This window comes from Phyllobates terribilis, unplaced genomic scaffold (assembly GCF_046119375.1).
Source record: "Phyllobates terribilis strain yellow unplaced genomic scaffold, ASM4611937v1 Scaffold_353__1_contigs__length_1967111, whole genome shotgun sequence".
In the NCBI taxonomy this organism is placed as follows: Eukaryota; Metazoa; Chordata; class Amphibia; order Anura; family Dendrobatidae; genus Phyllobates; species Phyllobates terribilis.
In genome coordinates, this window is record NW_027363113.1 from 264,222 (window position 1) to 288,911 (window position 24,690).

The window sequence follows — 24,690 nt, forward strand, 5'->3', positions numbered from 1 at the left end:
CTGGGACGTGTGTCGCGGCGGTTCAGGTAATGAACGCCGCGTGCGCGCGTCCCTGCATATGTGGCACCCCAGGGGTCTGGTTTCCACAGTAATGTAATGTTATGTCTGAGAGCAGGTGGGAGGTCCTTTGGTCAGGGATCCTGTGCATGCCACACCTCCTGCCCAGTCTTGGGAGGGGAAAGACTTCCCCTATATAAACCCGGGGCTGAGGCAGGGTTAGGCAGTCAAGGAGAGTAGAGACAAGAAACAGTCATAGGAAGAGACAGCAGAAGCAATACTACTACGAGTCAGGGGCTGGCAGCTGCAGAGCTCGCCCTGACTGAGAAGATTTCTTACCGGACCCGGAGTCCGAGGCTGTGGGGACTAACTCCTACCCAGCAGCAGAAACCGACCGGCAGGGGATTGCAGGTCCTCTGGCCCAGAAACCCGAAGGCACGGTCACACGCGTGGGACCAGCACCGCCATCGTGGAGCGGAAGCCATTAGAAGGCCCCGAGTCACCGGCCATACGGGTGAGCACCACACGGTACACTCAGGGACGTGGGCTACTTTTACCCGCCTCTAGCAAGGTAGCCAGAAGAGTACAGTTAGTTGGGAAGGCCTACAACTCCGCCTGGCCAGGGGAGATCCCATCTGCTCAAGGACTGACCAGGCCCCGATTGCTAGCAAGTACTCCGGGAGGGTCTATCTTTGTCACCAGTAAAGACCCTGAACTACACCGCATCGTCTCTGAGTGGTTCCTGCTACCCCCATCATCCACGTCGGCTGCCCTGAGGCCATACCCCTCCCGTTGGGGGTTATACCATCCACGCTGCAGCATCCTTCCACTGGCCTCAGCGGTCTGCCCTGCAGCGGCAGCTCCATAGCTGCATTCAACGGGTGGCGTAGTCATCCAACATCCACTGCTAATTTACCGCCACTTAGTCTGACTCCCTGGGCACGGACCGGGTCACCGCCACAAGACTACTACCCTCATCTGATCCAGCTCCGGGTAAGCTCCCGCGTGCGCAACGCAGCGCGACACAGGCCCAGGGGCGCGTCAACTTTTGGCGTAGTCGGCAGGATTTCGTGCCCGCAACCACCGGGTACTGCGTGCCTGAAAAAGAGACTTTTCAAACTTACCTGTGGTGAAGATTCCCGCCATCCGGCGCCATCTTCAGCCGTCTTCCCGCCATCGGTGAAGTTTCCCGCCATCCGGCGCCATCTTCAGCCTTCTTCCCGCCATCGGTGAAGATTCCCGCCATCCGGCGCCATCTTCAGCCTTCTTCCCGCCATCCGTGGAGTTTTCCCGCCATTGGACGCCATCTTGAGGACGCCGCGTGGGAAGAAGAGGGGCGTGGACTCCGAAAGCGCGCGAGAACTGAAGCCCCGCCTCACGTCCGGACATTGCGTAAGGTCCTGGAAGGAGCCCAGCAGACGCCGACGTCACAGGAGCGCGACGGAAGGTCCTGAACCCTGACGATCCACTGCGGAGCCGCGGCCTACGGAAGAGGATCATCGCAAGGTAGGCCACGGTCCACTAGGGGGGAGGAAGATGTCGGATACGGAGGAGAGCTTCACTGCCTCAACCCCCGCCAGCGCTACCGCTGCTGCAGTTATGCCCTTCACCATGCCCTATATCCCGGGAGCAGCTTGGCTACCCCAGTACTCAGGGGAGTCGCATACCCTGCATGACTTTAGAGAGAAGCTGGATAGCCTCTTCCAGGTGTACCCCCTCACAGAAGAGCAAAAAGTGAGCATCCTGGTGGCCCAACTAACCGGGGCAGCCAAAAGGGAAGTAAAATCCTGGCCACCTGGGAGGAAGACTGTCGCAGGGATACTAACCCGGCTGAAGGACACCTTTGATACCCGCACCTCAGCCGAGATTAAGCTTAGATTCTACGGGTGCAAGCAGCGAGCGCATGAGAGTATAAGGGACTATGCACTAAACCTACAAGAGGCCCTGAGGGCCATTAAGCAGACCGACCCTGATGGAGTGGGAGATGAGGACAGGCTGTTGACCGAACAGTTTATAGAGGGACTATATTGTAATACCCACCGAACCCAGTTGCGGGCAATGGCTTTACAGGATCCCCATCTGGGCTTTGCACAGTTCAAGGACAGAGCCATCCGGGTGCTCCGAGAACCGGCACCGGGTGGCGTTGTGACCCACAGGCGCCCTGCTATCACTTACCACCAGGAGGCGGCGCCCTTGTCGGCAGGGCCTGTGGGAGCTGATGCACAGGCTTTGGACAATGACCCGGCTCCAGACCTACACCATCAGGTCCAAGAGCTAGCTAAGAGCGTTGCTGCGCTAACCCGAACTGTGCAGTCTTTACAGGCTTCCACTCCAGGGAAGATCCAGCTGGCATCCGGACCGGAGGACATCCCGTGGCGTCGACCAAGGAGGACCCCACCGGCCAGAGGAAGACCCAGTGACCGATACAGCGAGGACGGACGACCCATCTGCCGCCACTGCAATCAACCCGGACATATGGCAAGGTACTGTTCTTTAAACGGGCACAACCTGGGGTAGAGGGCCAACCCCCAGGAAAAAGATCACCAGGCCCATCGAACTGGTGCGACAGATATGTGGGAGGACGTCCAGTCTTGCCTGTGGTACTGGATGGCATTCCCATGAGTGCCCTACTGGACACCGGGTCACAGGTCACCACCATCCCGTACGTGCTCTTTAAGCAGTACTGGAATGACTCGGATATTACCCGCTACCCTGACGACGACTTGAGTATCATCGCCAGCAATGGCCAGCCCGTGCCACAGATCGGATTTAAAGAGGTGACCATCAAAATCGGTAGAGTCGAACTGGCAGCACAGGGACTGATCATTGTAGACATTGACAAACATGAGAGCCACCCAAAAATAACTCTAGGAACTAATGTAATTGAAAATTGTCTTGCAGAGGTGATTTTCCTTCTACAGCAGGTTGCCAAGAACGCCAGCTCCGGCGAGCAGCGAGTGCTCCAGAAAGAGATCCGGGCACTGATGCGACGGCAACAGGTGGAACTCTCCGGCGGTGAGATTGGTAGCGTAAGAATGTGTGACCCTTTCCCTATTGCCATGCCCCCAAAAAGTGAAATGATGATTTGGTGCCGGGCAGCTATTGGTCTGAGAGGTAGAGATTACCAGGCAATGGTAGAACCAGTTTACTCAGACAGTAGGCCCACCATTTTGACAGCACGGGGGGTGGTCAATGTACGCCATGGGAGGGTGCCCGTTCGCATAATCAATATCGGGGAGAGGGAAGTGTACCTGCCCCGGTATGCCACGCTAGCCAAATTATATACCATCAACCAAAACTCTATACAGTCTGTGGAACCCTTGCCTCCATCTCACCTGGAGGAAGGTAACGGCTCTAAGAAAGTAATGGAGGATTGGTGTCAGCAACTACACTTGGGAACTGACGCCACTCCCTCCCACCAGAAACAGGGAGTCTACCGGTGGTTCAAGAGTATGAGAGAGTGTTTAGTAAACACCCGTTAGACTTCGGGCGAGTCAAGGGGGTAGAACACCGCATCCCCACGGGAGATCATCCTCCCATAAAAGAGAGGTATCGACCCGTACCCCCTGCACATTACCAACACGCCAAGGGGATGCTTAGAGACATGAAGGAGGCTGGGGTAATCCGGGATAGCTGTAGCCCCTGGGCAGCCCCACTAGTTTTAGTCAAAAAGAAAGACAACACCATGAGGATGTGTGTAGATTACCGGAAAATCAACCGTATCACACACAAGGATGCGTACCCCTTACCAAGGATAGAGGAGTCATTGGCTGCTTTAAGATCTGCTAACTTCTTCTCTACCTTGGATCTCACTAGCGGGTACTGGCAGGTTCCTGTAGCAGAGGCGGACCGGGAGAAGACCGCATTCACCACCCCGATGGGACTTAGCGAGTTCACCTGCATGCCGTTCGGACTCTGCAACGCCCCAGGAACCTTCCAACGATTAATGGAGTGCTGTCTGGGCCACAGAAACTTCGAGACGGTCCTGTTGTACCTGGACGATGTCATCGTATACTCCAAGACTTATGAGGACCACCTGAAACACCTGGCGGAGGTGTTCGAAGCTCTGGCGAGTTACGGCCTAAAGGTGAAACCCTCCAAGTGTCACCTCCTGAAACCAAAGGTGCAGTACCTGGGACACGTGGTGAGCGCTGACGGAGTGGCTCCCGACCCTGATAAGATCACCGCAATTAAGGGATGGCCAAGCCCCTCCAGCGTAAAAGAAGTGCGGCAGTTCCTCGGGTTGGTAGGCTACTACCGAAGGTTTATTCCCGGTTTCACCAAAAAGGCAGCGCCTATGCAGGACCTCCTGATAGGCCAGTCCCGGAAGGCCAAGAACCAGAAGCCGCCCTTCAAATGGGAGGAGCTAGAAGAAGAGTCCTTCCGCCAGCTGAAGATGGCCCTCACGGGGGATGAAATCTTGGCGTACCCGGATTATAGCCAGCCCTTCATCCTCTACACCGACGCCAGTAACATCGGGCTAGGAGCCGTACTGTCCCAGATCCAGCAGGGGAAAGAACGAGTAATCGCCTACGCCAGCCGAAAACTGCGACCCACCGAAAGGAACTCCGAGAATTATAGCTCATTTAAGCTAGAGTTCCTGGCCGTGGTATGGGCAGTCACTGAGCGCTTTAAGCATTACCTTGCTTCTTCCCGGTTCACCGTGTACACGGATAACAACCCGTTGACACACCTGGACACGGCAAGACTCGGTGCCCTGGAGCAGAGGTGGATGGCCCGTCTGTCCAACTACGAGTTCACAATCAAATACCGGGCAGGGCGCTAAAATACTAACGCGGACGCCCTGTCCAGGATGCCCAACCTGCCGGACGAAGGAGAAGATCCGGAGGGACTGGAAGAAATTGAACTCCCTGCGTTCCACCGTCATGGGACTATCCAGTATTCCCACCGGGTAAGGAGTAAGCAGGCTGCTACGTTGAACCCCTTACCTCACCACAACTGGGCGGAAACGCAAGACAGCGACCCTGCCGTCCGACTGGTGAAGGAGATGCTGACTCGGCCGGAGGCTCGCCTTGAACCAGACGCTCCGGAGGAAGCCAAACAACTATGGGCGGAGAAGAGTCGACTGTTCCTTTACAAGGGGAAGTTGTGCCGCAGAATGGTCAACTCCCGGACGCATGAACTACTCTGGCAAGTAGTGGTGCCACGAAGAGACGCAGCCATGGTGATGGAGGCATACCACGACGGAGCTGGACACTTCGGGTGGAAGAAGCTGGAGTTCCTGCTGCGCGAGCGGTTCCACTGGGTAGGCATGAGGGGAACCATCGAGAAGTGGTGCAGGGACTGTGGCCCGTGCAATCTGAGAAGGAAGGACCGGGCCAGCCAGAAGACTCCCCTGCAATCTATCGTCACCCGGCAACCGTTGGAACTGGTAGCCTTGGATCATGTAAAACTGACCCCAAGCAGAAGTGGCTACGTCTACGCGTTAACCATCGTGGATCATTACTCCCGGTTCTTGGTTGTCGTCCCCGTCAAGGACTTAACGGCTCAAACAGCAGCTAGAGCCTTCCAGCAGCACTTCTGCCGTCCACACGGGTACCCGGACCAAGTGCTGACGGACCAGGGACCTGCCTTTGAAGCGGAGGTCTTCCAGGAATTCTGCAATCTGTATGGCTGCCGGAAGATAAGGACGACACCCTACCATCCGCAAACTAATGGACTTTGTGAAAAAATGAACCAGGTGGTAATGGATCTTCTAAAAACGTTGCCCCTGGAAGAACGCAGTCTGTGGCCTGAGAAGTTGCCCGATCTGGTGGACCTATACAACCACATCCCGGTAGGTTCCACCAACTGTACCCCGGCTTACCTAATGAGGGCGAGACCTGGTAAGTTACCTGTTGACCTGGATATGGGAGTCCTGACACCTGAGGACACTTCACCAGAAGCAGACTGGGACACAGAGAGGCAACAGCAGTACCGGAAAGTACAGGAGAGCGTGGAGCGAAGTCTCTGTCAGGCTAGGGAAAGGCAAGAGAAAACTTACAACCAGTATGCTCCCGCTGTTCCCCTGGTACCCGGAGAGCAGGTCTTGAAGAGGAAAAGACGGCTCCACAAGTTGGACGACCAGTGGGAGGACCCGTACACCGTACTGCCCTCAAGCCACGAGAACCCGAAGGTCTGTACCATCAGTAAAGACGGAGGGGAGACCACAGCCATTGTATCCCGGGACCACCTGAAGAAGTGTCCCGAACAACTGAGGAACCCTGAAGAGGAACAAGAAGACCATCGACCCGTAGAGGAAAGGGAAGATATGGTTAGTACCGTGCTCGGGGACTTCCCTCGGTCTTGGACTCAAATCAATGGTGCAGTTGTGGTACCCGTACTCACCTTCCTCCAACCATCATCCCAAGTACCTACGGAGCAACCGGTAGAGCTGGAAGAACAGCCGGTCCAGGAGGCAGAAGACTCTACACAAGCAGACCCGGAAAATCAACCCTCTGCTTATAGTGAGCCTGCCATACCCCTAGTGAGCCAGAGGGCCCATAGACAGCGGCCCAGTTTACCCTTGACAGCTCCTACACCCTGTAGTTCAGGGCCAGACAGTCAGCTCCGTAGGTCCACTAGGGCCACTAGAGGCCAGTTACCCACACGTTGGAGGATCTAAATGTTTAAGCTATCTTATAATGTTTACCTGTTTATAGTTGCTTGTGTATAATTTTGTGTTTCTAGCTATTTTTAGGAGTCCTTGGTGGATTTACCGGGAATCCTTGTACAATTAGTTGGAGCGTAACCCAGGATGGACTAAAGACTGTTAAGGACTCGGGGCAGGACAGGCCCCTACCTGGTTACGTCTCCCTGTTTTGGTGAAATGGACACCTTGCTTTCCCTCAAAGACTGCACCCGGTTGCGGACACGCCGTGACCATCGTTATGTGTCTCTTTATTATAATGTTTTGGTTGTACTCTGTTATGTTTTTCCAAAAATATGTTTAGTCCCGGAGTACTAAATTTCACTAGGGGGGAATGTGGCACCCCAGGGGTCTGGTTTCCACAGTAATGTAATGTTATGTCTGAGAGCAGGTGGGAGGTCCTTTGGTCAGGGATCCTGTGCATGCCACACCTCCTGCCCAGTCTTGGGAGGGGAAGGACTTCCCCTATATAAACCCGGGGCTGAGGCAGGGTTAGGCAGTCAAGGAGAGTAGAGACGAGAAACAGTCATAGGAAGAGACAGCAGAAGCAGTACTACTACGAGTCAGGGGCTGGCAGCTGCAGAGCTCGCCCTGACTGAGAAGATTTCTTACCGGACCCGGAGTCCGAGGCTGTGGGGACTAACTCCTACCCAGCAGCAGAAACCGACCGGCAGGGGATTGCAGGTCCTCTGGCCCAGAAACCCGAAGGCACGGTCACACGCGTGGGACCAGCACCGCCATCGTGGAGCGGAAGCCATTAGAAGGCCCCGAGTCACCGGCCATACGGGTGAGCACCACACGGTACACTCAGGGACGTGGGCTACTTTTACCCGCCTCTAGCAAGGTAGCCAGAAGAGTACAGTTAGTTGGGAAGGCCTACAACTCCGCCTGGCCAGGGGAGATCCCATCTGCTCAAGGACTGACCAGGCCCCGATTGCTAGCAAGTACTCCGGGAGGGTCTATCTTTGTCACCAGTAAAGACCCTGAACTACACCGCATCGTCTCTGAGTGGTTCCTGCTACCCCCATCATCCACGTCGGCTGCCCTGAGGCCATACCCCTCCCGTTGGGGGTTATACCATCCACGCTGCACCATCCTTCCACCGGCCTCAGCAGTCTGCCCTGCAGCGGCAGCTCCATAGCTGCATTCAACGGGTGGCGTAGTCATCCAACATCCACTGCTAATTTACCGCCACTTAGTCTGACTCCCTGGGCACGGACCGGGTCACCGCCACAAGACTACTACCCTCATCTGATCCGGCTCCGGGTAAGCTCCCGCGTGCGCAACGCAGCGCGACACAGGCCCAGGGGCGCGTCACATACACTGTGCTTGCGCTTTTAAAGGGCCCGTGCCCCTTAAAACCGCAGGTTTTTTTATTTTTTCATTCTCTTCTCCCCCTCTCCTCTGCAGAAGGGTACCCCGCCAGCCCAGTCCCACCCTGTTGATGACTTATCCTAAAATCGGTCATTAATATATAAGTCCTGGACAGTCCCGTTAAGCTTGTTTTACCTAGTTATAAAAGCCCTTTAAGTCCTCATTATAAGGTAAGGTATGAATGGATCTAATTAAATTCTCCAAAGAGAACTATTTATACATTTTAGTCACTGTGAGCTTTCTACAAGATATTGCGGGCAGTATATAGCGAATATACGGACACAGAGCCATTCGCCGGCTCAGATTGCCAATAAGCACCTTGTAAATATGAGACCTTGACATCATAGGTTACTTGGCTTAATATGAAATTGTCCCTCATGTGTACCGCATTGTGGGCAGGGACTATATGTACATCACTGCAGAATATGTTGGCAATAAAAAGTCAACAGAAATGAATATCATGCAGATCCTCACCAGGACTCCAGCAGTGTCACCATCCTGCCACCATACAGCTATAGAAGGACAATAAACCTGCAGGGTTCTCCCCTCAGTTATTTTTCCTTTAATTTTATTATCTGTTTCTTACTCACAGTGAAAGAGCAGTCATCAGATATTTTATTCTTCACTTTTTATTTTACAGTCTCAGCTCTGAAGAATAGAACGTCTTATGAATAAATGACAGCTCACTTATTACAGTGGTGGCCAAAAGTATTGGCACCCCTGCAATTCTATCAGATAATACTCAGTTTCTTCCTGAAAATGATTGCAATCACAAATTCTTTGGTATTATTATCTTCATTTAATTTGCTTGCAAGGAAAAAACACAAAAGAGAATGAAGCAAAAATCAAATCATTGATCATTTCACACAAAACTCCAAAAATGGGCCAGACAAAAGTATTGGCACCCTCAGCCTAATACTTGGTTGCACAACCTTTAGCCAAAATAACTGCGAACAGCCACTTCCGGTAACCATCAATGAGTTTCTTACAATGCTCTGCTGGAATTGTAGACTATTCTTCTTTGGCAAACTGCTCCAGGTCCCTGATATTTGAAGGGTGCCTTCTCCAAACTGCCATTTTGTGATCTCTCCACAGGTGTTCTATGGGATTCAGGTCTGGACTCATTGCTGGCCACCTTAGAAGTCTCCAGTGCTTTCTCTAAAACCATTTTATAGTGCTTTTGGAAGTGTGTTTTGGGTCATTGTCCTGCTGGAAGACCCATGACCTCTAAGGGCGACCCAGCTTTCTCACACTGGGCCCTACATTATGCTGCAAAATTTGTTGGTAGTCTTCAGACTTCATAATGCCATGCACACTGTCAAGCAGTCCAGTGCCAGAGGCAGCAAAGCAACCCCAAAACATCAGGGAACCTCCGCCATGTTTGACTGTAGGGACCATGTTCTTTTCTTTGAATGCCTCTTTTTTTTCCTGTACACTCTATGTTGATGGTTTTTCCCAAAAAGCTCGACTTTTGTCTCATCTGACCAGAGAACATTCTTCCAAAACATAGCAACATAGTTTGTAAACATAGTTAGTAAAGCCGAATAAAGACTTGCGTCCATCAAGTTCGACCTGTTAGTTCTGTAATTGGTAAAGTTGATCCAGAGGAGGGCAAAAACCCCAAATGATTTGGCCAATCTTCACCTGAGGAAAAATTCCCTCCTGACTCTGAAACCAGCAGTCAGAATAAATCCCTGTATCAACTTACTATTTTATTTTATTTTTAAGTATATGCTGAAATCTGCCTGGTATCTAGAAATGCATCCAGTCCCCGCTTGAACTGGTGTAGTGAATCTGACATCACCGTCTCCTCACTCTGTGAATTCCATATTCTCACTGCTCTTACCGTAAAGAACCCCTCTAGTGACGCTTACCCAATCTGAGTATATTCCATTTATAACCACCCTCTGCCTTCTATCCCTTAGCCAGTTAGCTACCCACTTGCAGACATTTTCCCCCAGCCCCATCATTCTCATTTTGTATACCAACCTATTATGTGGCACGCTATCGAAAGCTTTTGAGAAGTCGAGATACACGACATCCACTGGTTCCCCCTGATCTACTCGAGAGCTAATCTCCTCGTAGAAGTCAATCAGGTTTGTTTGGCAGGAGCGATTCCTCATGAATCCATGTTGGTTCGGGATTAAAAGATTATTAGCATCAAGATGCTCCGTAATTGCCTCTTTAATGAAGCTTTCAAAAATTTTGCCCACAACGGACGTCAGACTCACCGGCCGATAGTTTCCGGCGTCACTTTTCGCTCCCTTTTTGAATATTGGCACTACATTCGCCTGTCGCCAATCAAGTGGCACAGACCCAGTCTCAACAGAGTCCTTAAATATAAGATATAACGGTCTGTCTATCACATTACTTAGTTCCCTTAGTACCCGTGGGTGTATGCCATCAGGTTCTGGTGATTTGTTTATTTTAATGTTACTGAGGCGTTTCTGTACCCCAGCTTGGGTTAGATTTGTCATACTTAGTGGAGGATTAAGCTTGTCACTTCTCATTTCTCCTGTTAGTTTGATTTCCTTTGTGAAAGTTGTCGAAAAAAAATTATTTAATAGATTAGCTTTATCCTCATCTTTCTCTGATTTTGCCTTCCTCACTTTTTATTGGTCCAATATTATCCGATTTAATCCTTTTACTATTTATATACGTAAAGAACAGTTTGGGATTTGATCTACTTTCCCTAGCAATACGTCTCTCTGTTTCCTCCTTCGCTATTTTTATTTGTTTTTTACAGGTTCTCGTTTTTTCCTTGTAACACATTAGTGCCTCCTTACTGTTTTCCTGTTTTAATCTCTTGAATGCCTCTTTTTTGCTATTTAACGCCCCTTTTACGTTCTTGTTCAACCATATTGGTTTCCTCTTATTTCTGGCCCTTTTATTCCCATACGGTATATACCTCTCGCACTGAGTATTCAGAATTCTTTTGAAGGTTTCCCATTTACTATTCGTATTCCTTTGATTAAGAACTTTGTCCCAGTCAATAAGTTGAAGGCTTTCTTTCAGCTGATCAAACTTCGCCCTCCTAAAGTTTAATGTTTTTGTTGTTCCCTTATTGATAACCCTACTGAAGGGCATTTTGAAGTCGATAATATTATGGTCGCTATTACCTAGGTGCCCCCCTATCTGTACCTCAGTTATTCTATCAGGCCTATTAGTCAATATTAAGTCCAACATGGCCTTCCCTCTCGTTGGTTCCTGCACTAGTTGGGAGAGATAATTATCCTTAATATTTGTCAAGAACCTTTTTCCTTTCTGAGATCTACAGGTTTCTGTTTCCCAGTCAATATCCGGGTAGTTGAAATCCCCCATTACAATCACTTCATTATGTTTTGCTACTTTGTCTATTTGTCCTAATAGCAGATTCTCATTCTCCTCTGTTATATTGGGTGGCTTATAGCAGACCCCCAGTAATATTTTATTATTATTTTTAGTTCCCTCTATCTCTACCCACATGGACTCGACCCCCTCTTCTCCCTCTCCTATATCTTCCCTTAGTCTGGGTTTTAGACATGACTTTACATATAAGCAGACTCCTCCGCCTTTCCCCAGTTTCCGGTCCCTTCTAAATAAACTATAATCTAATAAATTTACCGCCCAGTCGTAGCTATCGTCTAGCCAAGTCTCTGTTATACCTACGATGTCATACCTCTCCTCCCATATAAGCGCCCGCAGCTCATCCGCCTTATTGGTCAGGCTTCTTGCGTTGGTCAGCATGCAAGATAAAACTTTGGGTTTATTTAGCATCCTATTCTTCTCTAACGATCTAACTGTACTATCCCCACCCCCCTCTCCACCCTCATTATATTCACTTCTCCCCTTCCCCCTTGCTTGCCTCACATCCCACCTATTTCCTTGGTTTCCCCCCCCCCGTCTCTAGTTTAAAAACTCCTCCAACCTATTAGCTATCTTCTTCCCCAGCACCGCTGCACCCTCCCCATTGAGGTGCAGCCCGTCCCTACGGTAGAGCCTGTATCCGACCGCGAAGTCGGCCCAGTTCTCCATGAACCCAAACCCTTCTGCCTTGCACCAACTCTTTAGCCACTTATTCACCTCCCTAACTTCCTGTTGGCGCTCCTGTGTGGCTCGCGGGATTGGTAGTATATCTGAGAAAACTACCTTGGAGGTCCTTGCCCTAAGCTTCCTACCTAGGTCCCTGAAATCATTTTTAAGGACCCTCCATCTACCACTCACTTTGTCATTGGTGCCGATGTGGACCATGACCGCTGGGTCTTCGCCAGCCCCACCCAGTAACCTGTCAACCCGATCCGCGATGTGCCGGACTCGAGCGCCAGGGAGGCAGCACACCGTTCGGCGATCCCGGTCTTTGTGACAGATTGCCCTGTCTGTCCCCCTAATAATAGAGTCACCCACTACCAGAACCTGTCTTGCCTGCCCTACACTTCCCCCCTCCCCCTCATTACTGGAGGATACACTCCCCCGGCGGTCAGAGGATCTGTCATGCTCCAATAATGCCGGTTCTGAACCAGCCTTCCTATACTTCTTCCCTCTATCCCTCCTTACTGTTATCCAGCTCCCTGCCTGTTCAGCCTGCACTTCCCCTCTATGCTCCACCCCCAGTATTGACCCATTGAGTGTCTGCTCGGTGAGCAGCAAACTCCGTTCTATGTTGTCGATGCTCCTCAGTACCGCTATCTAAGCACTTAGATCCAGAATTTGGGCTTCCAAGTGCACGATATGCTCACATCTCTCGCAGCAGTATGGATCCTCGAGTGGGTGCTCACGGAATGCATACATTGCGCAAGATGTACACTGCACGGCTCCGTCCAACATGGACGTCATTCTAAATATGGGGATACAGTCAGTATATATATACAAGTACAAAACACAATTATTTATATATAGGTGTATGGACGGGGATCAATTAGGGATGTGCAAGTGTATCAATTAGATATTGGCAGGGGATCAGTTAAGTATGGACGGGGGATCAATTAAGTATCAAGTATGGACGGGGGAATCAGCTAAGTAGGTCAGGTGGATTAATTAAGTAAAAAGTAAAGTAAAGAAAGAATGAAATACAGTCAGCAATTCAGTCCTAAGTCCTCCCTTCCAAACTCCCTGAATCCAAAGTCACTGAAAAACAAGTCACACACTTACTTTCGTTCGCACTTACGCTCCGGACACACGCAGCTCGTTCACACTCGCAAACTAAGAGATTTAAAGTGTTTTTTTTTTTTTTTTTCCTTTTCCAGCAATGTACCCTTCACCTCAATGCACTTCCAAAGGACTTTATGCCCAACCAGCTGCCCCTTATAAACCCTTAATTATGACCCCTTCCCCTTAATTAACCCCTTGTGAGTAAATCTACACCTCAGGATTTTAGTGCAATGTAGTTAACCTTTAAATACACAGGTAGTAAACTAAGAAACTAAAACTGTAGTGAGAAAATAGATTTTAAAAAGCCCAATAAATCTAAACAGGTAGAAAAGCACTCAGCAGATCACAATGCAGCACTCACCGCAATTCACACAGGTATTTTCTGCAGGATTCCCAATACCTCTTCACGCAATTCACACAGGTATTTTCTGCAGGATTCCCAATACCTCTTCACGCAATTCACACAGGTTTTTTTTGCAGGATTCCCAATACCTCTTCACGCAATTCACACAGGTATTTTCTGCAGGATTCCCAATACCTCTTCACCTTCACCTCAATGCACTTCCAGTTCTAGGCTTTATCAGGTAAGTTTTGGCAAACTCCAGCCTGGCTTTTTTATGTCTCGGGGTAAGAAGTGGGGTCTTCCTGGGTATCCTACCATACAGTCCCTTTTCATTCAGACGCCGACCGATAGTACGGGTTGACACTGTTGTAGCCTTGGACTGCAGGGCAGCTTGAACTTGTTTGGATGTTAGTCGAGGTTCTTTATCCACCATCCGCACAATCTTGCGTTGAAATCTCTCGTCAATTTTTCTTTTCCGTCCACATGTAGGGAGGTTAGCCACAGTGCCATGGGCTTTAAATTTCTTGATGACACTGCGCACGGAAGACACAGGAACATTCAGGTCTTTGGAGACGGACTTGTAGCCTTCAGATTGCTCATGCTTCCTCACAATTTGGTTTCACAAGTCCTCAGACAATTCTTTGGTCTTCTTTCTTTTCTCCATGCTCAATGTGGTATACACAAGGACACAGGACAGAGGTTGAGTCAACTTTAATCCATGTTAACTGGCTGCAAGTGTGATTTAGTTATTGCCAACACCTGTTAGGTGCCACAGGTAAGTTACAGGTGCTGTTAATTACACGAATTAGAGAAGCATCACATGATTTTTCAAACAGTGCCAATACTTTTGTCCATCCCCTTTTTTAGGTTTGATGTGGAATTATATCCAATTTGGCTTTAGGACAATTCTATTTGTGTTTTTTCATTGAAGACAAATTAAATGAAGATAATAATACCAAAGAATTTGTGATTGCAATCATTTTCAGGAAGAAACTGAGTATTATCTGACAGAATTGCCGGGGTGCCAATACTTTTGGCCACCACTGTATTTTATGCGGCAGAAGTTAGCCTCCAGCAATGGAAGAGGGAACCGAGAAAGTGTAGAAAATGCTCTATCATGGCAGCAGTGGTAAGAGACATTGGAAATGCACGATCAAACCTATCATATCATAGGATTATCTATCATCTATCTATCCTTATATACTCTATTTCATATCTATCTATCCATCTATCTATCCATATATGTATCTATCTATCTTTCTATCTACTCATGTATGATGGATGGATAGATAGATGGATAGATGAATAAATAGATGGATAGATAGATGGATAGATAAATAGATAGATAGATAGTGTAGGGATTTGTACTCACTGAGCCGCGTTGGAGGTAGGCACAGGTTCACACAGTGATGCAGTCCACGGGTTCAAACAAACTGGTGGCTTATGTTAGTGTCCATACACCAGTTAAGAAACAAAAGTTACAGCCTTTTCCTGGCACAAAAAGGAATAACAGAACAAAGCTCAAAATAACAAGTCCATGCAGCACGGCTTCAGCCGTTTAAACAAGGTGCTTTTCTCTGCCTCCTGCAGAGTCTAAGAAGCACCTGCAAGGTCTGCTCACCTTGCCCAGCACACACAGACAGACAGAGACAGGCGCAGCTGTCTTAAATTAGCCTTCCAAGACCTGGACTGGAGGTAAGTGAGCAGCTGTTCCCCCCAGCTCTTTCAGCTGCTCACAAAACCCGGCCCTGTAATCCGGACCCATTAAATTCCTCTCAGCACTATGTGTGCTGGAGCCTGCTTCTCCGGATCCTACATCACCGAAGCATGGCACTTCGAGGACACATACCTCCCGTCCACGATCTGTCCGGCAGCAACCTTACATACACCCCCCCCCTCTGTCCAAAGCCGTAGGGCTTGGCACCTTCTGTCACCATACAATAAATCCTTGACAAGGCAGCGGCATTCCCATGTTGTTTCCCAGGCCTATGCTCTACCCGGAAACTAAAATCTTGTAGAGCCAGGAACCACCTAGTCACTCTGGCATTGTTTCCCTTCTTTTCTCGCATCCACCTCAATGGGGCATGGTCTGACACTACCCTGAACCTTCTACCTAATAGGTAATACCTCAGAGTGTCTAACGCCCACTTAATGGCCAAACATTCTTTTTCTACAATGGAGTAGTCCTTCTCACAAGCGGAGAGCTTCAGACTGAGGTATTTTACAGGGTGTTCTTCTCCGTTAATCTCCTGGGACAAGACTGCTCCCAGCCCGACATCCGATGCATCCATCTGGACCACAAACTCCTTGGAGAAGCTGGGTGCCACCAAGACTGGTTGTTTACAGAGGACCAGTTTCAATTCCTGGCAGGTCGCTTCTGCTTCCGGGGACCACTTGGCCATAGCTGACTTCATCCCTTTCAGAAGATCCATCAGTGGGGCTGCTATCAGGGCAAAGTTAGGGACAAATCTTCGATAGTAGCCCACAATGCCTAGAAACGCCCTGACCTGCTTCTTCGAGAGGGGCTGTGGCCAGTTCAAGATCGCCTCGACCTTATTTATTTGTGGTTTTATTTCCCCTCTACCAACCACGTACCCTAGGTACTTGGCTTCCTCCATCCCCATGGCACATTTCTTCGGGTTGATAGTAAAGCCCGCCTTCCTTAGGGCATCAAGTATGGCTTGAACTTTGTCCAGATGACTTTCCCAGTCCTGGCTAAATATGACGATAGCATCTAGGTAGGCCGCTGCATACTGTTTGTGGGGTGCTAAGATCCGGTCCATGGCTCTCTGGAAGGTGGCCGGAGCTCCCTTCAACCCAAACGGCATCCTGACGTATTGGCGTCGAGAAGGCTGTCTTCTCCTTAGCCTCTTTGGACAGGGGAATTTGCCAATATCCTTTGGTGAAGTCCAGAGTGGTGATGTACCGAGCGGGTCCTAGCCTTTCGATAAGCTCATCTACCCTAGGCATTGGGTAGGCGTCGAACTTTGAGACCTCCTTCAGCTTCCTATAGTCGTTGCAAAACCGCCATTCCCCATCTGGTTTCGGCACTAAGACTATAGGACTGGACCATCGACTTTTGGACTCTTCAATGACTCCCAGGTTTAGCATCCGCCTTACTTCTTTAGAGATCACCTCTCTGCGGGCTTCGGGGATCCGGTATGGTTTTAGATTGACGCGAACATGAGGCTCTGTGAGAACCTCATGCTCTATGACCTGAGTGAGTCCTGGCAACTCTGAAAACATGTCTTTATTTCGCTGTAACAACTCTGCACTGTTGCTTTTGGGCATGTGACAGTGACTCTGCCACCTTGACCTCTTTCACATCGGCCTCAGCCTCAGCCACTAAACAGGGAGCTTCCGCAGGCTCTCTATCTTGCCATGGCTTAATCAAGTTAACATGGTAAATTTGGTAGGGCTTCCTCTTCCCTGGTTGGTGGATCTTAAAGTTGACTTCCCCCACTTTCTCTACCACCTCATAGGGGCCCTGCCACTTGGCCATGAACTTGCTCTCCACTGTGGGACTAGCACAAGCACTCGATCTCCTGGGTTGAACGATCTCACCCTGGCCGACCTATTATACACCCTGGACTGTGCCTCTTGTGCCTTGAGGAGGTGCTCCCTCACAATGGGCATCACATGGGCAATCCTCTCTTGCATCTGGGCAACGTGCTCCACCACTCTCCTATAGGGAGTGGTCTCAGCTTCCCAGGACTCTTTCTCCACCTCCAGGAGTCCTGAGGGTGTTGTCCATAGAGTGGTTCAAACGGGGAGAAACCTGTGGAAGCTTTGGGAACTTCCCTCATGGCGAACAACATATAGTCCCAGTCTCGGCCATCCTTTTCCACTGCTTTCCTCAACATTGCTTTCAAGGTTTTGTTAAACCTCTCTACCAGTCCGTCCGTCTGGGGAGAGTACACGGAGGTTCTCAGTTGTGCAATCTGCAGTGTCTTGCACAATTCCCTCATGACCTTCGACATAAATGGAGTTCCTTGGTCTGTTAGGATCTCGTTAGGCAACCCGGTTCTTGAAAACATGTGGACTAACTCCCGGGCTATACACCTGGTGGAGGAGTTTCGTAGTGGTACGGCCTCCAGATACCATGTAGCATAATCTAATACCACCAGGATATACTGATGCCCTTGGGCGGACTTGACCAGAGGCCCCACTAGATCCATTGCTATGCGTTCGAATGGAACCTCGATGACTGGTAGTGGCACTAGGGGACTGCGGAAGTGGGCCACTGGGGAGGTTATCTGGCATGTGGGGCAGGAACGACAATAACTCTATATTTCTCTATAGCAACCTGGCCAGTAGAATCTTTGGAGGATCCGTTCTTGAATCTTGTCTGCACCCAGGTGACCACCCAACACATGAGAATGAGCCATGTCTAACACCCTGCGTCTATAGGGCCCTGGCACCAGCAACTGTTCTATTACCTCACCCCTTGGCTTGGTTATTCTGTACAGCAAATCCCCATTCACAGCAAAATGAGGGAACCGAGTGTCAGCCCCCGGTTCCTGAGGCACCCCATTTAACACAGTAACATTTTCAAAGGCCCCTTTCAGAGTTAAATCCCTGAGTTGGGCAGTTCCAAAGTTTCCCTCGGACACCTCCAGCTCAGGGATATTGGACTCAGGGGATGCTACTTCATCCTCATTGCCCACCAGCACACACATGGGAAACTCATCTACTATGTTCTGCGGGTAAGTTTCCTTAGGGGCGATCTGGCTGTCGTCCAAGCAACCAGGTGTCCCCGCTTTCCCCCACATTTCCCAGAATAATGCAAAGTAACGTCCAATTATTATGGGATGCAATAGGTCCTTAACGACCGCCACTTCATGAGATGTGGTGCCACAGTCTGTGTTTACATCCACCTGGGCCACAGGATAGTTCTTAGCGTCCCCATGGATACACCGGACATCCACCACCTTCCCAGAAACCAGCCGATGAGGGAGTGTGGCCCTTATCAGGGTCACCAAACTTCCTGAGACCAATAGTCCAGAGACTTGTGCCCCGTTAACTGACACTGAGCATGCCTGAGGGCCCTCGCCATGTTGACGAACCGCGCTGCAGGCGGGGTAGGCAAAATAAGAGCAACGCCGGCCCATGTTACAGTCCATTGGTTCAGAGGTTATGGGACACCGGGAGGCAATATGGCCAGGGGTATGACATCTCCAACACACTATATTATGGGGTGGGACCTTGGGCAGCAACTCAGACCCCTCCTGAACTCTAGGATGCCCCCCAGGTGTGGCGCTAGCTTGCTTCTTTTGGGTGTCCGCCACCTTTTGGGAACCCCAGTATTGAGAGGCTACGACCCCTTGTTTTCCCAACGGACTCTCAACCGCCTGGTATCTTTCCACCAACCCCACGAAGTCATCAGCATTATAGGGATCTCCCTGGGCAACCCAGGATTTTACCGACTTCGGGAGAGAGTGTATAAACCTGTCTATAGCGACCTCTATCTCATATCATAGGACAATCTATCATCTATCTATTATCTATATGACGCGCCCCCTGGGCCATGGGGCACCCGGGACCGGACTTCAGGGCAATGCTGGGAGTAGTAGTGGCGACCCGGTCCCGTGGCTCAGGGTGGCCAGACCAATATTGTGGCAGTCTCTGTATCAGTATAATGCAATGTCCGACTACGCCACCCGTGGATTGCGGTCAATAAGAACCGCCGCTGCTGAGCAGACCTGAGCAGACCTCTGAGGCTGATGTTGTGAGGGCAGCAGAGTGTAGTATAACTCCCCACGGGAGGAGTATAGCCTCAGGCTAGTGAGTGTGGATGATAGGAGTGATGGTGCACGAGCGCAGCAGGAATGACTCAGAGGCTTTGCAGTGCAGTTCAGGGTCTTTACTGATGGTGATAAGGCAGACCCTCCCGGGAGTACTGGCTAGCATAAGAGGCCTGGTCAGTCTGTGAGCAAACTGCAGTTCCCCTGGCCAGGTGGAGTTGTAGGCCTCCCTGACTATCTGCACTCTTCCTGGCTACCTTGCTGTAAGCGAGTGGAAGTAGCCCACGTCCCTGAGTGTTCCGTGTGGTGCTCACCTGTATGGCTGGTGACTTGGGGCCTTCTGATAGCACCCGCTCCTCGATTGCAGTGCTGGTCCCTTGCTCGTGACTGAGCCTCCGGGCTTCTATGGCCAGAGGACTTGAAATCCCCTGCCGGCGGGTTTCTGCTGCTGGGTATATATAAGTCCCCGCAACCTCGGACTCCTGTGTCCGGTTCTCAGAGTCTTCTGCCAGGACGAACTCCGCTTAGCTCAAGTCCCTGGTCTTCAGCTCCTGCTCCTACAGAGCTCCTCGCTGTTACTTTCCCTGTGTCTGGAACTAACTCCAGGCTCTGACTTCACTAACCCCGCCCCAGATCCAGTTTATATAGGGCAGGTTCCTCCCCTATCTGGTCTGGGACAGGAGGTGTTGCATGTTTAAGGGCTCCAAACCAGGAAACCTCCCACTTGCTCTCAGACATAATATTTCTATTACAGTGGTAACCAGACCCTGGGGTGCCACATATCCATCTATCTATCTCATATCTATCTATCTATCAATCTCATATCTATCTATCTTCTCCACTTTTTATCTGGTCTCAGGTATGACTTTCATATTACCCACGACTGTTACTTGCCACAGGTGAGTTTTAACGAGCATCACATGCTTGAAGCAAAGTTGTTTTTCCACAATTTTGGAAAAGTGCCAACAATTTTGTCCGGCCCATTTTTGGAGTTTTGTGTGAAATTATGTCCAATTTGCCTTTTTTTCCCATTTTTTTGTGCTGTTTCAATACACACAAAGGAAATAAATATTATAACAAATGTATAACAAAACATGTGTAATTGTAATAATTTTCTGGGAGAAATACTTCACTTTCTGGAACAATCTCAAGGTTGCTAAACACTTCCGGCCATGACTGTGTGTATATATGGGCCCTCAATAAACCATCCCTCTCAACGAAAAGGCCACAGCAAGGGTCAGGAATCGGTGGCCTTCCCTCTCCGAATCTTAGGGAGAGACGGTTGTGCTTCCAGCATCCACCTAGGCTGCCACCCCAGTGGAACTAATAGCAGGGTAGCCAACTGTCCAGAAATTCTTGGACAGTCCATAAAAATAGGGCACTTTTTTCCCTGTCCGTAAAAAAAAATGTGATGCGTCCATAATCTTTCTGAAGCTGGAGAGACTTGTTCAGATGGAGGGAGATGTAGGGGCATCATATTGTGTATAGGTATCATATTGTGTATCTGCATGTGTGGTGACATCATACGGTGTATATGGAGCTGTGAGCACATCATACTGTATTTAGGGAACAATGAGGGAATCATACTGTATACAAGGAGCTGTGGAAACATAATGCTGTGTAAAGGGTCTGTGGGGTCATCATCTAATATACAGTATATAATCGTCTTATCCCGTCTGTCTGTCTGTCCTTCTGTCCAGGAAATCCTGCGTCGCTGATTGGTCCAGCCGCAGCCAATCAGCGACGCGGGATTTCAGAAAAAGATGGCGGCCGTTAGCAGCTCATCTGCCGCACGGAGGTCAGCGGCGATGCAGCCGGGAGATGACCGCAGCAGAAGTACCGCGACCGGCGGCGCCGCTGACCTCCATGCGGCTACCGTCGGGAGATCAATGGCTAGGGCCGCTGATCTCCCGACGGCAAGTGTGAAGCGAGGACCGGGGAGCGGCGCCGCCAGTCGGGATACTTTGGCTGTGAGCAGCCGGCCATCTCCCGGTTCCTTGCAGCGGAAGTACCCGCACAGGTAGCGTCGCTGCCCGGTCCTCAGTAATACGATTCGCTGATTGGTCGGAATCAGCGATATTGGCGCCGCGACCAATCAGCGATACTGGCGCCAAATTTAAACACCGCTCTGCTGATTGGTCGTGGCCGGCGGCCGCGACCAATCAGCGATTTTTGTGCCACATTTAAACACCACTCTGTTGATTGCGCCTGGTCGGCCGCATACAGATTCTAGAATACCCGATGCGTTAGAATCGGGCCACCATCTAGTACTGTATATAAAGAGCTGTGGGAGCCATCACACTATATATAGAGACCTGTGAAAAGCTTATGTGTTGATCCAGAGGAAGTCAAAAAAACCCATGAGGCAGATGCTGCTTGCCCAAAATTAGGGGAAAAATTCCTTCCCGACTCCACATATGGCAATCAGACTAGTTGCTTGGATCAACGTCCCATAACAAAATCTAGTATGAATAACCTGTAATTTTATTCAAGAAAGTCACACAGGACCTCCTTGAACTTTTTTTTAGAGAATTAAGTATTACAAGGTCATGTGGTAGAGAGTTCCATACCTCACACAATAAAACATTGCCATCTAACTTCCTTTAGACAAAGCGAATTAGGAGCTTGATGCTAGAGTAGTTGAATTAAAACTGAAAAAAATTATTAACACAGCAAAAAAGAGGAACAGTATTTATTCTCCAGCCCAGGTCTCAAAACGAATGCACTAATCAGGATGAAGCAAACCATATAATAAAGGCAGGGGCAGCACAGGTGCAAAATACTGATGAGACAACCAACTCATAACCTACCAATTCTTGGAGGGAGTCATTGCTTAGTATTAAAACTGCACACAAAAAATGGCTTGTATAGGTCACTGGTCACACACAGATTGTTAGGGGAATGGTTGCAAACAACTTTATTAAATAATGGAAAGCAAACGAACCCGGGGTCCGTGATGCAGCCTGGAGGACTGCGGACGAACACCTTCCAGGTAAGAAGGTAAAACAACCAACTGAAATAACAATCCCCCCCGTGTTACTGCACACCGGAACGAGAATAGGGATTCGCTCCGTTAACTGCACGAGAGATGTGCGACAAATAATGGAGCCGTAGCCCTGTTAACTGCACAGAGGCTACGCAGCAGGCGCTCGGATGCGTGTGTGATTCACGCCGGCTTATACGTGCTCCCAGCCGGCTTGCTACCGGACTGAGGAGTATCTCTCCACGTGGCTAACAGGCGGTGCCGGGAATACGGAGTCCGCAGTCTGCTCGGGGTGTATAGCGACCCCCTTGTTGGAGCCAGAGTGTCAGACGAAGCTACCTGCCTCCCTCCATCTAAGGCTGTCTATCCCCTGCTAAACCTGCCTGTCAGAAGCTATAACAGCAAAAGCACACGTGGAGCCGAAACGACCAAGCGTCCACACAATAACACCAACTCAGCTCAATGATCAGAGTGCGCCGCCATGTTTGTGGGCGTGCTATTTAAATATTAAATATTAAGCCCTGCCCATCGTCACATTATTGGTGACGTCACCCGCGACCAATCAGGCGGTGCCAGGTCACCGGATCAGCTGACTCCCAAACCACTAATCACGGTCCGCCATGTCACGGGCATGCTCAGTGCAGTGTATCCTGGACTTAGGCTGTAACAGCCCTGTTTCCCTCCGCAACCTATCCTTCATGTTGCTAGGAACAAAGACCCAAGAGACAGCTTGTACATCTCGTGCACCAGCTAGGCGTTGGGACCAATGACGATGATGCTGAGCAGCATCTGGACCGGAATGGGAGACCACAGAATCCACTGATGATTCTGAACCCATTTCAGATCCAGAAAACACCTGACGCCTAACACAGATAGTGCTCAATATAGGGCTTACAGCCTATTAGTGACCCTCATACTGTTAGATTAGGTGGGCTGCAAAGCACTATCTAAGTGCACCCCATGAGGACAGACCCCCTAGTTTACAAATCCAGCATTGATGGGCTTGTCTGAACCCTGAATAAAAATAACATGCAAAATCTATATATGAGGTTCTGATAAATATTTTGGCGCTGGTCAACAGTGTCTGGTTTACAGCCTATTAGTGACGCCCATACTATTAGATTAGGCGGGCTATGCTCCCCTCATACACCTTACCACGGTGTGTAGTGTGACATGGAGCTAAACCCCCTGTCTTCTTAAGAATAAGGCTGCGAAAAACCTTCTCTTTATTGATAGTAGAGAAACCTCCATACAGTAGATGCGGAAAACATACGATGAACCCCAGTATTGTACCACATAGATAGGGCTCTTACCGGCTAAGCTTGGAGCAGGCTGTGTGCACAGAGCCCAAGATACAAAACTGTAGGGATGTGGACTGTCTTACCCTGTTCCTGCCCCTGAAGACAACAAACACGTCATGTGAATACTGTCTTGCGGTTTTATATCTAAAAGTGATATGTGTCTTATGTAATGTATAATGGTGATGTAACAGCATGTGAAGTGTTAATGCATAATGTGAGTATAGCATAAGATAAGCTTAGGATACCATAAGACATAAGTATAACATAAACCCTAAAATACAAATTTTATTAAATCTCTTTAAAATCGGGACATGCGGCATAAAGATGATACGCATCAGTATTGCACTTTATCAAGATAAGTTCCTTTTATTGTTTAGTGATCATTTATGTCATTGATACCTCTATGGGTGATTAATTCCAGGGCTGGCTAGGGTTATCCAGGGATAGCCGCCGTGGAGCGGGGCGCCACAGTGTCAACATTAACTAGGGTGTCACCCTCCACTATAAGGCAGGTAATCAGCATCTAGGGTGTTGAACAGGGCTGATTGTAGCCTTTGTTTGGATGCCCGAATGTATCCTTTGGCTTGGAGGTCCAAAGATATTAGGAACGTTCTTGGGTGTTTTTATAAATTTGCACATTGTCACTTTATTCACTGTTGTCACTTTAATCATTTAGTACACACTGAGGATTGATTGTTTGATGTGATATCTGTACCAGTTTCTGGTAGACTGTCAGATCTTTGGTCTATGTAAGTACGAATAAGGGACTTTTAGGGTCTAGGGGCAGCTGCCGTTCAGCAAGGGTGCCATTGTCATCTATATGTAGGATGCCCATCTCCATTGACATGCAGGTTCAGGCTAGGGTATCTATAGGGTGAGTTTTATTGAAGTACAGTGGGTACGGAAAGCATTCAGACCCCTTTACATCTTTCACTCTTTGTTTCATTGCAGCCATTTGGTAAATTCTAAAAAGTTCATTTTTTTCTCATTAAAGTCCACTCTGCACCCCATGTTGACTGAAAAAAACAGAAATGTAGAAATTTTTGCAAATTTATTAAAAAAGGAAAACTGAAATATCACATGGTCATAAGTATTCAGACCCTTTGCTCATATTTAAGTCACATGCTGTCCATTTCCTTGTGATCCTCCTTGAGATGGTTCTACTCTTTCAT